The following is a 14,731-nucleotide window of genomic DNA, read 5'->3' on the forward strand; positions in this document are numbered from 1 at the left end:
CGCATTAAGAATATTGGTGGTTTAAATGATTCTAAAGTGTTTTAGAATCCACTGTCTCACTTTTGATATGCAGTTTCCCTCTAAGCAAAATGGAGCAGGTATTATAAAATAGACCCAGAAAAGTTCAGTAATTTATCCAAGATTACAAAAACTGTTAACAGAGCTGGAACTAAAAAACTAATCTTAACACCACAGTGATGATCTAAAACAGAAAAAGTAGACACCTCTAGTAGGAAGAGTGAAGAAACTCAGCCTGCCCAGTATCTGCATTATTAGACTTTGCGATAAGGTGGATGTGTTTTGTACTATAAAATAGGGGTTGGTGTCTAGCTCTGGCTCTCCTATTATTAACTGTGACCCTAAGCAGGTCACTACTTTCTCTTGGGCCTTGTTTTTCCTCATGTGAAAGGTGAAGTGATTGAATTAAATGGACTCTAAGAGCGCTTCTACCTCTAACACTGTAATTCTGTGACCTTTTTTTTTTTTTTTTCAGATTTAATGTGTTTTATTGATTAAAATATTACATTTGTGCCAATTTCCCTTCCCTCTGCTCCCCTCCACCCGGTGGCCCCCCTCCCTCCAGTTGTCCCCCCCTTTTAGATTATGTCCATTAGTTGTGCATACAGTTCCTCCCAACCTCTCTCCGTCTATTCCATTCCCTCCTGCCATGATCCCCAATTCCTATATCATCTCCCTCCCTCTCCCCACTCCCCCTCCCTGTTGACCTCCCCCCAATATGCTTCCCGTACCCACAGTTCCTTTTCCACTCTCGTTGCCTGTTTAGTTTGCCTTTGTTTCATCTCCCTAGCTTCTGTTTTTTAAACCAGTCCCTTTAACATCTCATATAACAGTGGTTTGGATCTAATGAACTCTTTCAGTTTTATTTTGTCCTGGAAACACTTTCTCTGTCCTTCTATTCTGAATGACAATTTCGCTGGATAGAGTATTCGTGGTTGTAGGTTTTGGATTTTCATTACTTTGAATATTTCTTGCCAGTCCCTTCTTGCCTGTAGGGTCTCTCTTGAGAAGTCAGCTGATAGTCTAATTGGGACCCCTTTGTACATAATTCTTTTCTTCTCTCTTGCTGCTTTTAAGATTCTCTCTTTATCTTTAATTTTTGACATTTTGATTATAATGTGTCTTGGAGTGGTTCTCCCTGGGTCCAGTCTCTTGGGAACTCTCCTTGCTTCCTGGACCTGCAAGTCTATTCCCTTCCCCAAGTCTGGGAAGTTCTCCTTTATTATATTTTCACTCAATTTTTCAAGTTCTAGTTCATCTTCCTCGCTCTCTGGCAAACCAATGATTCTTATGTTGGGCCTTTTATAGCTGTCCCAGAGGTTTCTGATCCTCTCATTGTTGCTTCCCATTTCCTCTCGCTGCATTGGTTGACTGCTTGTTCCTTCTCCATATTCCAGTTTGTTGAAATGAACTCTGGATTTTTTTTCCTCACCATCTGTCTCGTATGTGGTTTTGTTCCTTTCGTTATGAAAGTTTTTCGCTTCTTTCTTATCTTTTTCCTGCTCTTTTGTGAATTCTGTAAGCCACCTGATAACAATGGCCCAGAACTGAGCCTCTGACAGGTTTCTTATCTGTTCATCTGTCAGGTTCTCTATCTGCTGCCTGGTGAGTTGTGTCACCGGGATTTCTATAGTTGTCTGCCTCATTTTGACAGATGCGTTTTGTTTTCTTGGGCCGGCTGTCCGGGGCAGTGCCTGTGTACGCGTCATAAATCAGCGACCGTCGCCTGCCTGCCCGCGACCTATTTCGCAGCCCTGTGGTGCTTTCTTTGGGGGCGGGGGTCCAAGATGGATTCACACAGTTATTCAGCTAGGAGACCGGGATCCGTCCTCCCGCCCCCCTGGGCCTCACTGTTCAAGGCGATGCGGCGGCCGCTCTCCCCAGCGCCGGGGTCGCGCACCGCCAGGGGCTTGACCGGCCGGGATTCCTCACCGCCCCGCCGCTCCAGGTGCGACCGCAAACAGCACTGCCCTCTTTAACTCTTACCTGCCCAAATGGCACCGCTGGTTTATAACTTCATATGTTGGGCTTCCGTGTAGTTTTATATTCTGGAATTTCTAGTTATCCTTTGTTTTGAAGTAGTTGTATTCCTCTCTAGTTGTAGAGGGAGACCTAGCGTGTCCGTCTAAGCCTCCATCTTGGCCGGAATCAATTCTGTGACCTTTCAAAGTCAGATAAGAATGGAAAAAAGGAGACTATGATCTACATTCATTCACTTATCATTTTATTCAACAAATATCTGTTGAGGACCTTGTATGTGTGATATTAACTAAAGCACAGATTACAAATAATAAAAAAATTGGGGGACATGTCACAAAGGAAAAGGACAGGGTATAATGAGACTAAACAACAAAAGCACCTACTTAAATTGGTGGACAAGGAAGACCTCTATAAAAGTCAGATTTAAACTGCTACCAGAGCCCTGGCTGGGTGACTCATTTGGTTGGAGTGGCATCCCATACACCAAAAGGTTGCAGGTTCAATTCCCATTCTGGGCACATAACTAGGGTATGGGTTTGATCCCTGGTGAGGGCGCATATGGGAGGCAACCAATTAATGTTTCTCTCTTACATCAATGTTTCTCCCTCTCTCTCAAATCAATAAACATTATTAATTTTTAAAAAATAAGTAAATAAATAAATAAACTGATACAAGAGAGGTGTGGAGTAACTTAGGACACGGCCCCTCCATGACCTCAGAGAGCAGGTGGCTGCCTGGCCAGCAGCCATAGGGAACAAGGAAAACAGCCCTCTCACAGCCCGTGTCTCAAGGCTCCTGTGTTTATCACAAAAATGTAGAATTTTCACATGCAACTCCCTCTCTAACCCTATAAATAACACCAAGGCTGGAGGTGGGATGCGGTCTTTCTCGCATGATCTGCTGCCATCGGTGCACGCCGTGTAATGTGGGTAATAAACGGCATGTCCGCAGCTCGCGCACATCTGCTGGTCCTCCGGGTGGTTTTTTTTCAGAATATCACGAACACAAGTACGGCTCCCTTGTTTGGAGCTCCTGCATTACAGAAGGTACGGAGCTGAGAGACTGAATATAAAGACAGCGGACAGGCATACATAAAAGTAGAACCTGACCGGTGCCTGTGCAGAGCTGCCAAGGACCGTCAGGCGCCGGCGGTCACTGGAGGCTAATCCCGAGGTCAACAACCAGGTTCTCAAACAATTAGGTCTACGTTCAAACTGGCTATTTTTTGTTGTATTCTATGGGATGGATTCTGAACTCCTTAGCATGATACCAAGACCAGTGTGTGCAGTGTTACTTCTCTTCATTATTACAGAAAAGTATGAAGTATTCAGAACAGAAGAGGAGGAAATAAACAGCCAGCAATGCCTGGGACACCAAGTAGAGGTGAAAAAGTGGATCTTAATTTTATTGCATTAGTTCACATAAATAGGCATCTCTATGAATTAGATGGACAGAAACCATTTCCAATTAACCATGTGAAATGTTAGAGGATGCCATAAAAGTTTGCAAAAAGCGTATGGAATGTGAGCCTGATAAATTAAGATTCAATGCAATTACTCTTTCTGTAGCGTTGTTTGTCAATAATGGAAACACCAAATACTATATTATTTGCAACAAAAATTCAATTTCTACTGCCATACACTAACCACAAAATTTTGTTTTTTCATTTACATGATTGATTAAACTTTATGTGAATTGAACTTTGACTTAAAAAAAAAACAAAAAAAAACCTGACCTACAACCTGCAGCACCAGCCCAGGAAACCAACCCATTATCTACAGTAACCAGTGCAGGAAGCCAACCTACTATCCTCAGGTCAAACATGTAGGAAGTCAAACTGTCTCTAGTAACCAGCCCAGGAAGCCAAACAATGACCCCCACTAAAAAAATTACCCCAAAATAAGAAGGCCTGGATTAGTTACTGACAGCTTGCCTAATCTTTGCACTCTCTCTCAACTAGAGAAAAACAAATATGTACTTTTAACCAGTCACAGAGGATGCCTCGCTTCCAGTGAGCTTGCCTAAAAGTTCCTCAGGTGAGCAGCCTCCAATTGGGGCACACCAGAAATCTCCCCCTTTCCCCAATCCTTTGCCAGCCTTTGAGTTTCTGCCAAAACACAAGTGATTGTGGCTAGCTACCTTGCTCTAGAAGGTTCTGAATAAATAAATAACCTTCTCATCTGGGTGATTTCTCTTTGATTCCACAGAACCAGTCAGGTGAATAAAGGGAAATACTCTGTTCTAGGCAGAGGGAACTAAAAGGAGATCTGTGTGGCTGCAGCATAATGAACTAGGGGAGAATGGTACATGGTGAAGAGGGAGAGGTAGATGAGGGCTGATTATCCAGGGTCTTGTAGTAAAGAATTAGGTTTAATTCTAAATGCAATGGAATATTATTGAAGAGTTTTAAGCAGAGGAGAGACACAACCCTATTTATATTTTTAAAAGTCACTGCTGCCTGAAGAATGGGAACACTGAGTGCAGAATATAGCAGGATCATTTAGGTTTCGGTCCTCAGTGGCTTAAGGCCTGAATGGTGGTCGCTTGGACTCTAGTGGGAGTGGGTTGGAGAGGTGTACTAAGTCAGTTCATTATGTAAAAGTAGAATGATTAAAGTTATCAGATTGTACACTTACAAGGGCTGAATTTTATAGTGTGTAAATTAAGCCTCAAGAATGCTGTTTTCAAAAAGTACAATTGCCAGAACTTAATGATGGACAGGTTGGAGGTGGGGTAGTGATGGAGAGTGGTAGATGTCAATGTTGATTAGTGGGTCTCTGGATTCAGTATTGGGTGGCTGGTGGTACCATTTATTGAGCTACGAATGATTGGGACAGGAAAAAGAATGGAATTGTTGTGGTATGTTCAGGGTATTAGGAGACAAAAAGTTTAGTTTTGGGCATGTTATGTTTTGAAATACATGAGAGATATCCAAGTGGAGATGTTTAGCAAATAGTTTATGTAGTCCTAAGTTCAGAGGATAAGTCTGGGTTGATGATGTGAATTTGGCAGTGGCAAACTAATAAATAGTCATAGTGTTCAAAATCATAGGAATGAGTGAGATCAGTTATAGAGAGAATAAAAAGATAAAAGAGGACTCTGGACTGAGTCTGTAGTCTTCAGTGTTTAGCAGCAAGGTAGAGAAGGAGGAGCCAGTAAAGGGAAAAAAAGAAAGAAAGAAAACCAATAGATTACAGCTAAGAGATGAAAGTATTTTAAAGAGGAGAGAATGGTCAACTTCTAAAAGGCTACTGAAAGCTCAAATAAAATGAGGATGTAAAAAAAACAAATCATCAATGTATTTGATTGCATGGAAACCAGTGGTAATTCTGGCAAGAGCAGTTTTGGTGGTGTGGTGGGAGGAGAATCTAGATTCAAGTGGACTGAAGAGTGGCAAGGAAACAAAGAAAGGCCCATGCCACTTGTACTGACAGCATTGAGAAATATGAGGTGAGGCAGGTGGATGCTAAGGGACAATGAGGAGGTTTTGTAAGATGGGAGGTGTCAGGACAGGTTTGTAAGCTCATAGGAATAAACCAGGAGAGAGTGAGATATTAAAAACCAGAAAGGAGAACAGTAGAAATGATGTTCTTGGGAAGAAAGGATGGTATGGAACTAGGAGCACAAGTGGAGGTACTTGCCTCTAATAGAAGGACCATCATCTCCATTCCATAGAAGGGGAAAAGGAAAACATGGAAGGAGACACAAAAACTATAGATTTGGTGATAGAAAGGTCAAGATTACAATTCTGTTTCTCAATTAAGAAATGAAATTATAAGATCATCTGCTGAAAGGTGACAGAGGGTAGAAATAGGGGAGATTTGGGGTATTAAGAACTTGTCTAGATGAAATGACTGTTATTACTATACTGTCTTAGATATTTGCCAAAATAGCAAGTGAAACACCCTGTTGAGAAATCCTCTGTCCAGCCAAGTCCCTTAAGTAAATGTTCACTGCCTACATTTTATGTGTCATCTCTGTAGTAAATATTCTGTGGAAGAATTAGTGCTTTCTTTTCTAGCTCAGTAGAAGTATTTTTATTTATTTAATAGCACATTCCTTTTTATTTTTTAATTATGGTTGACATTAATATTATTTTATATTAGTTTTACATGTACAAACATAGTGGTTAGACAATTATATAGTTTACAAAGTGATCCCTCCTCATAAGACTAGTACCCACCTGGCACCATACATAGTTATTACAATATTATTGACTATATTCCTTATGCTGTACTTTACGTGCTGGTTACTATTTTGTAACTACCAATTTGTACTTCCTAATTACTTCACCTTTTTCACTCAGTCCTCCAAACCCCTCCCATCTGGCAACCCCCAGTTTGTTTTCTGTATCTGTAAGTTTTTTCTGTTTTGTTTGTCCATTTATTTTGGTCTTTAGATTCCACATATAAGTAAAATCATATGGTATTTGTCTTTCTCTATTTGACTTATTTCACTTAGCATAATACCCTCTAGGTCCATCCATGTTGTCACAAATGGTAAGATTTCATTCCTTTTTTATGGCAGGGTAATATTCCATTGTATATATGTACCATTTCTCCTTTATCTGTCTGGAACAGTTACTTAAAACTTGATAAGGAAGTTGCCTTTAAAAATGTGACATTAACTGGAAATTAGAATGTTCAGAGAAGTCCATGTGTGTAGATGGAGAGGTCAGAGTATTGAGCTACCTGTTGCTGGAAGTGGCAGGCTGATGATCATATGTCAAGGATCTTGAAAGAATGGCCCTGTATTGGATGTAGAATGGACCAAATGACCTTTCATGCTATGTGCCAGTCTCTCAGCGAGTCTGTGAGGTTGAGCTAGTTGCAAAAGGCATTAAGAAGAAGGTGACCTTGAAGGGCAGACATGACTTGGAATGCCATGGGATGTTAGCATGCACTTCTGCTTTCCATACAAGATCTTCCAAAGATCACTTTGCCTTTTCTTCCCTGGCCATTCTCAAGTACAGCAACAAATTCCTAATCATAATCTATCAAAGAAGGCTCGAAATTTGACTCTGTACCTTTATTTCCTGAATGACTACTGCCAGAAACTCAACAGACCTAAGGAGGGAATTGGGCCAAATCTAGACTGCTTAAGCTTTTTGCAGAGAAGATTCCTCTTGCCACCATAGTGGTGTGGGGGCAAATTATAGTAGCTGGAAACACAGTAACAGTGGTGGTGGGTTTTGCTTCTGTGTGTGTACATGAGAAATGTAATTGGAGTTGCCTGTCTCTCTACCAAGGAGAGAGAGATGACCAAAGGGAGAGAGCCACTCTGAGATCACAGAAGGCTCTATTCTATCCCCACCCATCTCCACCCTACTCTGCCAATTTAATTCTCCAGTTTTTGCTTCAGTTCTGCTTTCTCAAGTTGCAGAGTTTGTTGCCTACCACCTTGGCTGACCAGTTTCTCCAGCAGCACTGGGGCAGAGGGTTCTGCAAAAGGATCAGGGTGTAATGGAGACTGATAATGGAATGTTAATAAAGTGCCTCTTATAGCTTAGTATTCTTCCATTACCCTGAATTGTCTTCACACAAGTGTCTCTAATTTGTGTTATAGCACTAGCACTTATTTTAAATATGCTGTCTTTTGCGAATCTCTTTTGCCCTGTGAGACATGAGCATGCATATGGTGTTCTTCCCTGAGGTGGAAAGCTAATCAACAGTGTATTTTGCTTCTTTTTTCTCTCTTCAGAGCCTGAAACAGGTCTGTCACAGGGGGGTAGTTGATGACTGATAGTGAAATGACAGTTTTATTTCTATTCACCATTCTATCCTTTTTTTTTTTTTTTTTTTTAAGATTCTATTTATTTGACTTTTTATAGAGAGGGGAAGGGAGGGAGAAAGGAGGAGAGAAATAGCAATGTGCACATCAGTCGGCTGCCTCTCACACACCACCAACTGGGGACCCGGCCCACAACCCAGGCATGTGCCCTGACTAGAAATCGAACCGGTGATGTTTTGGTTCACAGGTCTGAGTTCAATTCACTTAGCCACACCAGCGAGGGCCATTCTATCCTCTTTTTCCCCTTAGACGTATACTGTGTGATTTTTTTCTTTTAGTGTTTATTCTAGTGAGTAGAGACAGCAGCTAGTCCTCCAGTGGAGGAGTAGGGGGTACATATAGTCCATATATCACCTAGTGGCTATAGGCTGTAAGCAGCCCTACATCTTCAGCCACAGTCACCTCCTCCTCCTAAATGTGAGCACAGACATTTACTCTCTTGGCCCTTATACTTTACCCACATTTGTGCCTCCTCTCATAGTCCACGGAAGCTGCTAACAGAACGTTAGTGCCCCCTCAAAAGATTCAGAAAAGGCATACTTAAAATAAAACATGTTTTCAAGATTATTGGTTGACCAATGAAACTGTGTGACTCTCTAAGGCAATCAATTGGAATATAAAAGTTATTTTTTTAATTGAGTTTTCCCACTTGTTAAAAGTAAAAAGGCAGAAAGAGTAAACTATGCTCTCTTTAAGAAAAAGAAAAAAACATTTGAACATTAAAGAGTTCCTAGAGCAATGCTTGTGAACATTTGGGGGTCAGGTAACCCTCTTAGGATCTATTGAAATATGCCAGCCTCTCCCCAGAAAAGTGGACATTTATATGGAGTTTTATTCACAATGTTAGAGTGTCTGTGGACCTGCTGAAATTCCAAAAGAAAAGGCACAGTAGAAAAGCTGACTGAGAGGAATCACAGCAAGGGCAGGTTGGGATGGAGGCCCAATAATACCTAAAGTAAGAAACATCTAAGTGATGAGATGGAATGCTCCTCACATGGCAGCTAGAGGATGGGGGAGAGGCCAGTTTATGGATACTACATTGTGAGTGAGAAAGCAAGTGAAAAATATACCTTGGTGTCTCTGACTGATGTGGCTCAGGTCAGGGCACATGTCTGGGTTGTGGGCCTGTTCCCTGATTGGGCGTGTGTGAGGGGCAACCGACAGATGTTTCTCTCCCTCTTTTTATCCATCCCCTCCCCTCTCTAAAACTAAATAAAATCTTTAAAACATGTACCTTGGCAGCCCAGAGAGTAAAGAAAAAAGGAGAAAATTAGTTTATCTGTTTTTGCTTTGTCGATATATACTCTATATATACTAATCTTTCAATAATATAGCACAAGATATTTGTATTTATTTTTTTAAACATTTTTATTGACTTATTGGGGTGACATTGGTTAATAAAATTATATAGGTTTCAGGTGTACAATTCTATAATACATCATCTGTATATTGTATTGTGTGTTCACTACCCCAAGTCAAGTCTCCTTCCATCACCATTTATTCCCCCTTTAACCTTTTCCACCTACTTCCATGCCCCTTTCCCTCTGGTAATCACTATACTGTTGTCTGTATCTGCGAGTTGTTTTTTAAAAATATGGAATGCCTCATGAATTTGTGTGTCACCCTTGCGCAGGGGCCATGCTAATAATCTCTGTATTGTTTCAATTTTAGTGTATGTACCGCCAAAGCAAGTACAAAACATTTGTATTTCTTAAAGCCTCAGAGTGGTTGTTAATCTAAATAATATTTACCTGAAGGATCCAGCCTGCTTTAACCAAAGGCAGCAAATAAAGCCAAAAATGGACAGGCAAGAAAAAAAAAACACTCACAATTCACCCTAAAAATCAGAGTTCATGGCTGAGATAACTCTATTACAAATTCTAATGGTTGTGTCCCTTTATATCAAAGAAATCTTGTCTTGGTCTCAACATCTCCAACCCCTGCTCAGTATTCATTGGCTAAATGAAGATAGGAAATGGAAAGTGAGAAGACACTATGAGAATGCCTGGGCTGTCTCTTCAGCACCATTCAGTTAATCCTGGGGGTAAAGGAAAAAATAGTTTTGCTCCTGTGGTATTTTATTCACGAGTCAAGTCACCTTTGGGGTAGCGGATTCTCTCCTTTGCTTCATGTAGTTGCTTATGACCAAAGAAATCTAATGTTACAGAACTTTTCTCTGTCAAATCATTCCTGAGCTGTTGGTTGTTTGGTATCTTAAAAGATAAGAGCTGCCACCAAATCTCTTCTGTGCGTGACACTGCTAAGTTTTCTTTCCCAGGTAGGTTCTCTAATGTAAAATTAAGCTGTTGCCATGACTAGAACTTTCCCACATGCAGGATTTGTAAGGCTTCTCTCCTGTGCATCACAAAGATTATGCTGAGGCTGGAAGTCTTCTCACATCCATTGCACTGTAGGGTCTCTTCCCAGCTGGATTCTCTGGGGTACACGGAGGCTAGAGCTTTACTTGAAGCTTTTCCCACACTTACCACAAAGATTGGGGTTTTTCCCTTATTTTGGCCACCCAGAGTGCTGGGGCTGCTGAGCTCTTTGAAACTTTTGCCACTGGCTACATTTTGCAGTTTCATTTCAGTCTGGATTTCCTGATGCACCATCTGAATGGTGCATGTACAGTTTTCTCATAGTCAAGGCAATGACATGGCTTGGTTTGGGGCATGGTGAGGCATGAGCCAGAGGCCAAAGCTTTTTTTGCACTCACTGCAACTTCAGGGCCTCTCCTGAGTGTGGACTCCCAGCTCTGCTCTGGCTGGAACTTTTCCCACATTCCTTACATGGTAGGCTTCACTCTGGTGTGTCTTCTGAAGGCACACCATGTTAGAGCTCTGCCAAAGCTTTACCAATTCTCCCCTGTATGGTTTATGAAGACAGCAAAGATGGTGCTTTCACCAAAAACTTGATTCTGGGATTATTTTCCCAGGCATCTCTGTGAGCATCTCTACATTGCTTACTGTCTTGTCCAAACTTTCACAGCCTTGCCCACCATCATGGTCAGCCTATTGCTTGGTTTTTCTAATAAAGTCCTGGAAGATCCATTTTTCTCACCATTTTCTGCCTGGAAGCCTTCTTATTCTTTTTATTCACTTTACAATCAAAAGGAAAACATAAGAAGAGAAGGTATTAGTCTTGAAATAGGATTTAGAATGGGAGAACAATTACATTAGACTAAGTTAAAATATAGTTTCCTCTGAATAAGGGAATTTACAGAGTTTAAAGTCAAAGAGAGCAGGAGGGAGGCTTGAGAGACTGTCCAAACAACCCCTGAGGAAGGTCTTTTCATAGGCCATATTCATATCAATGGTTCTGAATGTTCCTTTTACAGTCTATTTTGTATTCATGTCTTCTATGAAGACTTATTTGGTTAATTTCACCTCACTCTGCTCTATAGTCCCTCATTTAATTGAAATTACTCATTTGTAACTCTTCTTTCTTTTTTTTCATTCATCCTTTCTTTCTTTCTTTTCTCAGACATGTGTATAGTACTTTCTATATAGCATGTACTCTTCCAGGTGCATTATATATGTCCCCATTTTATAGAGGAGAAAACTGAGCCACACAGAGTGTATCTTGCCCAAGAACAGGTTAACTGTGCTAGGACCGGGATTCCGTCCCTGGCAGAATGGCGTCAGTGTTGATGTTCTTCAAACTTCCTGTGTGACTGTACTCAATCTCTCAAGCGTAGAGAGCAACATTTGACGACCAAGTATCCTGCCTCTGATTCTTTTCAGTGGATCAGAGAGTCCAGATATATATTAACAGAAACCCCAGAAAAAAGATCTATTTATGTGCTTAACAGGAAGGGTGCAGAATCCACCAAATTGGTTGAAGAATATACGTATGTTCTCTTCTCGGCTAAAATTGAAAACTCAGAAGTAATGAAACAAATTTGGCTTTGGCAACCCAGCCTGGGACTCCTGCTTACTTTCCTTTCCCCTCTGAGGAGAGAGATGCTCATAGGCCCTCTCTTTACTATATTGAGAATTATTATAAAGCTATCTGTTAGAAGACCTGGCACTGTGTACTGGCTATAGTATCCTTTGTTCTGCTACACACCTGAGATCTCCAAACCTTCCCTCCCTTTTCTAACTGCTCTCCACCGACTCTTCCACCACTTTTCTCACTCCTTAAAGACCCATACCTTATCTTTTACCTTTCTGCTAATTTTTAAGTGTTTACTTATTTATGCCAGTTTCTCTGTACATCCTTATAATGCACATCTGGGTGTAGGAGATACTTGCATACTTGGGGGTATGGACATAAAATATGACTGTAACTGTATGTATGTATGTATGTATTTTTCAAGGGGTGGGTATTTTTTTATTCCATGCAGAAAAGAGTGGCTAGGAAAAGGTTGGACTTATGAATAAGTATAGTTGTATAGGTTAGACCTTCAGCTATTTGTTTTTATTTTAACAATAAAACTAATAGTAGCAATAAACCCAACTGCTTTTTCACCTATATACTAAGCAATATTTTCTTCAATAAAACTGTAGCATCAGCAGAAGACTGGAGGAACTCTATGGTGTAGAAGATTGTTGTAACGTGATTTGACATGTATCACTCTGTATTCCCTGGGCATTGTTATGTTGTAATTTCCAGGTACTTTCTTGCCATGCAACATAGGGTTTTGCATCAGATAAACTGTGGTCTGAATCCTATCTCTGCCATTTGGTGAATGTGACAATCAGTCAGTTATTTAGTTTTCTGAGCATTTTCCTATCTGTAAAAGTAGAAAAATAACACCACCCTACAGTATTACTGTGCTAATAAACAAACAAACAAAAAACACCCGATTTAGTGCCAGAAACACAGATGTAGAGCAGGTGCCCAATAAAGGTAACTTTTCTTCATTCCATCCTACCTCTCCCAAGGTGGCCTTCTTCAGTTTCTGGTTTTCTTTCCATATGGAAACAGAGTGGTACCAGTTATCCCTTTGTAACTGCCATCATCCTCAGCTGATTCGGGAGTGAATCCTGAGCAGTCAAAGCCTTTTACTGTCAGTTCCCAATCTACTCTCTTTGAGAACTCTATGTCATTTCTACAGCACACCACAAGCCTTCTGCCTTTGACTGCTGTTCTCTTTGGCTGAAAACGCCCTTCCACCCACTCCTCTCCTTGGCCCAGTTTTTAGATATGACTTCTATGAAGTCTTTTTCATCTTTCAAGTCCTCTCTTCCGAGGACCTATAGAAACTTTTTTTTTCACCTGTACTTTAGCACTTTATTTGAAATTTGTTTACATTTCAGTTGGTTGTCATCTCCAAGTATGTTTTCCTCAAAGTTTCCCTCCGGCAGGGGGCAAAGACCATGGTTTGGTCCCCTTTGATTACTCCTGCAACATCTAACACAGCTTCCCATTAGCAGCTTCCAGGCATCTCAGATTGATGCTGGGAGTATTTGGGACTTTGAAGGTTCTCTGCACTTCATCAACTGTTCCACTCCATTTCTACCTGCCCACCCACTCCATGTTTAGGTAAAATAAAGAAGGCAAGAGCCAGGAAGGGAAATGAAGAATGGCAATAGGTGGCAGGTGAGAGATGCCGGGGGAAGGTCAAAGGTGCTATGGCCTCCTAGGATGTGGAAATTATGCCCTTTTAAGTTAATAAATGCCTGTAGTTGACATACAAAGAGCTGTTGTCTCTACGTACTCTCTACCCTCTATTAGACAAAAGCCAGGCACTCTAAGGGCTATTCTTGGATGTATTGGATGTATGCCTTGAGAATAAAATGTAGATTGAGCCAATTGATAGGTGCAGCTGAAAAAAGCTATTGGCTCAATTATCCTAAAAAAAATGAGTAAGCCAAAATCCATTATCCTCTACTTTTTAGAATATATATTTAACCATAGATTTTCATCTTAATTATAATGTAGTGAGTCTAATATTAAAATAATACTACTGTAACATAGAGGAAAAAACGTGGGAAGTATTCAAGACCAGGATTTCTTTTTTCTTTTTAACATATAAAATTCCTTTATTATTTGAGTCATTTTCAGGAGCAATTTGTATCTCTTTCAGAATATATATTTTATATATCTTATATATTTTTTATCTCATGTGCATTAACTGAAGAAATACATACTAAGCACAATCATTGAACAGATTTGAGCTATGTAGATGCTTCAGAACAGAAGTGGCTGCAAAAGTTGGCCACTGACAGTCTCCTGGCCTTCTGGTCCTGTCTCTTCCATTCAGTCTTAGATGCTGCCTCCTCCCCTCATTTTGTAACTCCCAGAGCCTCAGCCTCTCCCCTAGAGCACTAGTTCATCTTGTACCCTCAGACCTGCATAGCGCCCAGCGTCATACATAAGAAGCACTTGAGAAGTATCTGTGAAACAAACACAAATTTTAAATAATAGATTGTCTAATATAGGCAATGAAACTAACAGCAAACTTACTAAAGGCTTCCTGATCACCCACTGAGCTCATTGTCCCATCCTCTCTTAAAGGGACCAGTTTAAGCAATTCGGTGAAGGTCAACAGAACAAAGTGAGGTTACGGAATTCCCTTCCTGCCTGCAGGTCATTAGGCAGACAGCCTTTCCGTGGTAGAAGGGACGTCCTGAAACCGAGCAAGGTAAGAACAGAGTCTACAAAATTAAAGGTAATTTTCTGGCAGTAGATTCAGTTTTAAAAGTCCCTGATGTCTGGCAGACTCTGCTGAAGAGACTATTTTACAGCCTCCACCCCAGGCTGCTATTTATTTAAAAACAGCTTTCCAACTAAGTGTGAATTTTCCAAAGAACTCAAGGCTTTCTGTAGAATAATTCTGGAAGACTAATGACAAATTTATAAGTGGTGGCTTCTGAGAAGAGGACTGGAAGGAGATTAATGCTTAATGTTTTGCACCATTTGATTCTTTTTTTACCTTGTGCTTACACAGTATTTTTCCATCAAAAATAGTTGGTTTGAAATGTTTGATAGAAGAAAA

The 14,731-nt window shown here is 40.6% G+C and overlaps 1 non-coding gene across 1 annotated transcript; it reads right to left on the reverse strand.

The window, feature by feature from the left end:
• Positions 1 to 9,376: 9,376 nt before the first annotated feature.
• LOC150008964 (U6 spliceosomal RNA) lies at positions 9,377 to 9,483 on the reverse strand. Its single transcript, XR_016511445.1, has one exon. It is a non-coding gene; the product is annotated as a U6 spliceosomal RNA (small nuclear RNA).
• Positions 9,484 to 14,731: the final 5,248 nt, after the last annotated feature.

Source organism: Furipterus horrens, unplaced genomic scaffold, assembly GCF_987537825.1.
Source record: "Furipterus horrens unplaced genomic scaffold, mFurHor1.1.pri manual_scaffold_5, whole genome shotgun sequence".
Lineage (NCBI taxonomy): Eukaryota > Metazoa > Chordata > Mammalia > Chiroptera > Furipteridae > Furipterus > Furipterus horrens.